Consider the following 3,849-nt stretch of genomic DNA (forward strand, 5'->3'; position numbering starts at 1 on the left):
CCACATCAACATTTTCATGGTGTCATTGCAATATTTGTGATTTTTGAAACTTGAACAAATGATTTAATCCATGCATTTAATTCACTAAAGTAAATATTTATATTCTGTTGGATGCTTGTTGAAGTTGATATGTTTAGTCTACAGAAGTTTACAACTAACTAAGATAGTTTAAGTCATTAGAAGTAATATTTGATTATGAAGAAGTATTATGTTTACAAAAAAGGAATTAGTTGGCTTAATATTTTTTTGAGTGAGAAAAGATTTATGCTAAGATATTGTCATGGTTAATTTGCTAAATAAGCATAACCAGAGTGGTGTTGAGATCTATGCTTGGTATTTGATGAAGTTGATTCAGTTATTTCCGATGATATGTGGTGCATATATATTAGTGTTGCATTTTCATGGCATATCATGACACCGGTTACTTTCACTTTAAGTTGAACCTGATATTAAATCAACTTGAACATATCATTGATCGGGTCATGGTGCCACTCAATCGAGATCTTCCCCAGTGCAACCACATTTGCCTTTATGGGAAGGCCTTTATTCGGTCCGTTGTCATGCCTCTGGTCGGTGCCTCCAACGAGGGAAGGTTATGGGTGTGCGTTACCTTGGCCCGGTAAGCAGACATAACCTTGTGTGCCCGTTGTGGTTATGGTACCTTGTCCCCGTTTGGGACCATTTATGTTTTGCCACGATGGTGGTCGTTGGTGTCTTTGGTAGGCACGGGGCCACCCATGACTTAGACCAGTGGGGAGTTAGTCGGAGTGGCCGGGAGAGTGTCATGGCAATGGAGGGGTTCTATCGGAATGCCGTTGGTCCACCCGAATGGGAGTGCGAGGCCATGGGTTCCGAGGTGTGGGTACAGTGCGCTACCTCTACAGAGTGTATTAAATCTATCGATAGCCGAGTCCATGGTTACGGACAAGCTCGAAAGTAGGTCACACCATGGATCAATGTTTAAATAATTTTTGCACACTAAGATAATAACCTTGCACTATTGGAGAGAGGATGGTTGGGAAATCATCTTGATGCTGGAGGCCAAATTTTTGGTCAGTTTGTGATCCGAGTATGATCACGGTTTGGTTACGAGGTAACCCGAATAAAGACCAAGATGTTGGTCAGTTTGTGGTCCAAGAAGGATCACCGTTTGGTAAGCAAGTCCGAGGGACTTAAGTCATGAGATCATGAGCCCTGCATCCCAAGTATGATTTTTCATTAAGGACTCAATTGGTTAATTATCATGATATTGTTTGTCATTATGTTTATGCTTGTTGTGAGCTTGCAAGTACATTCAATGTACTGACCTGGTGTGTCAGGCCAGCTTTCAGGAAAGTCTCGTTGGAAAGGAGTGATGTCCGAGTCTAGATCGTGTCCACATCGGTGTCCCTATGCTATGGAGTCCCGCTTCGTCGTCGTTCCGCTGCCGCGTAGTTGTCATGATCGAGGCCCTTTTATGTTCACTAAATAATGTACATATTGTTCAGCTGCACCATGTGTACCACTTGGCCTCGCAACTTGTTGTAATATGAACTATGTTTCACTAGCATCAATAAAGCGGTTGCTTTCTGTACCAAGATGTTGTGTATTGCCAAAAGACAAGATCTTTGGGCTGGCAATGCAAGGTAAACCGGTTGCTCTGAGCCGGGTGCCATAGTACAGCAAGTCCATCGGCCAAAGACCTATCCCAACTGCAGAAACGGCCAATTCCTGCAGATTGGAATGCCATTCCAGTTATTCCCAGTTTAAAAGACAATGCTTTCAATGTTGTTAGGGACTATGTGCATATATTCCCATCATGGGAAGATTATAGTGAAGACAGACACCATTTTCACATCTTCCTGTCCCACTTAATTGTAAGTGCTATTATTCATGATGATTATTTTCCTGTTTTCTGCTGATTGAACACATTAGTGGTTTACATTACATTGTTGTAAGTAGGCGAGGGTCAATCTGGATAGTCATGACGAGTAAAGCTTGCTTGCGCTTTTCAAGGAAGCATTGCAGCAGTATTGGTGTTACCTGAGGAAATCACACTTTGATGGCAAGTCTATAAATGAATTTCTAGTGAAGTCTCATGTGCTAAATTTAGAAGACATTGAATGGAAAACCCTTGTTATGCACCAGTCTCGTTCCCAGGATGAGGTACAGTCTATGATATCACATGACAATTTGAACTTCTACTTTTCCGCATGTGCCTTACGGATCTCTTTTGCAGGAAATCTGCTCAAAGAAGAATTCTGGTTTGAAAAGGACAACAGGATGTCGCAAATATGCTACCCACTGCTTTGCTCTTGTTAGTACATGTTGTCCTATATCACTGTACTTGCATTCATACCTGGTTCATTATGTGACAGGAGTATGCATGATAGCTTGCTTATAAATTGTTTGCTCCAAATTATCTGATCTATATGAATGGTTACATTAGTATAGAATATATCCAATGCCAATGAAATTTTTTAGCTCTGCATTGTTCTTGTAAGTACCTGATGTCCTTTATCAGTGTACTTATATTGACAGCCAGTTGTTCATGTACCATCACTCTGTATCTTATTTTCCTTTGCCCTCCATTTTCTACACATCAGATCTATATTTACTCTTACCATAAGGTTGGATAACACCGATGGTACTGAAGAAGTTTGGCTCTGCATTGCTCTTGGTTGTACCTTTTGCCTGTATCATTGTACTTACATTTATAGCTACTTGGTTATGTAGCATCACTCTTCATCTTATCTTATTCTCCATTTTTTTCTTATATTATCACATCTATATTTACTCTTAACAAAATGTAGAATAAATGCAATGCTTATGAAGAAGATTCTGTGGTAAACTTCTTGAATCCCCCCCCCCATCAGCATGGACAAGGGCTTTATAGAGCCTGTCTTCACCACTAATGTAAGTTTGTCCTTCTCAAGCCTTCAAACTTTGTTGTGTATATTTGGTTAGGCATGACTACAACAGCTGTTTATTTTTGGTGTTTGCATCAAATTGCATGTTTAAAGTTTATCATGTAGTTCATAAACAAAACTTTGTCCTTCTCAATTTAAGTTTTCAGTTGTACAACCAAGTTCCTTCTTCATACCATGTAAATTAAACTATACAGAGCAAGTGATCTTCTTTTGCACTACATGTATGCTTCTGTTCTTGATCTGTAATCCAGTGGTGTGGTGAACCTACCCACTACAGCACAATGTCATATTCTGCAATGTATTAACTATGAATAATGGCATATCATTCTACTATTATTTAAACCATCTCTTTATTTGCCAATCTGAAATGGGATAAATTGACAGCACACTAACCATTGATACTTATGAGTTCTTGATTTGTAATCCAGTGGTGTCGTGAAGCTGCCAACTCCTTCACAATGTCATTTCCTGCCATGTCTTAACCTGAACAATACCATATTGTGTTAATGCTATTTTAAGTTGTGTCCCTTTATTCGTCAATAAGAAATGTGATGACTTGTCAGCACTGATACTTATATGTGCAAAACCTATCATATGTCTGCTTGTTGCTCTTTCAGAGTGAGGAGGATATAAGCGTAAAACAAGCGCAGTCTCATCAGCTTGCTCAGCTTCTTGTGTTGCAGCTCTCGAGTAGGGCTAACCTTTCTTGAACTCTATTAAAGTGTTGTCGGTTTTGTATATTATTTTGTCGACATGTTTATTTGCACCGGTGGCGATCTTTGATGCCCAGTGTATGTAATCTATTGTCTCCTTGTGCTTTATTATCATAGTGGAGAACTTTGATGCACAGTGGATGTAATATGCCGTAATTTCTTTATTGTATAGTCTAGGTTTCTTCTTATTCATGATGCTGCAGTTATTTTACAGTATATATATCTTG

This window comes from Triticum dicoccoides, chromosome 5A (genome assembly GCF_002162155.2).
Source record: "Triticum dicoccoides isolate Atlit2015 ecotype Zavitan chromosome 5A, WEW_v2.0, whole genome shotgun sequence".
NCBI lineage: Eukaryota > Viridiplantae > Streptophyta > Magnoliopsida > Poales > Poaceae > Triticum > Triticum dicoccoides.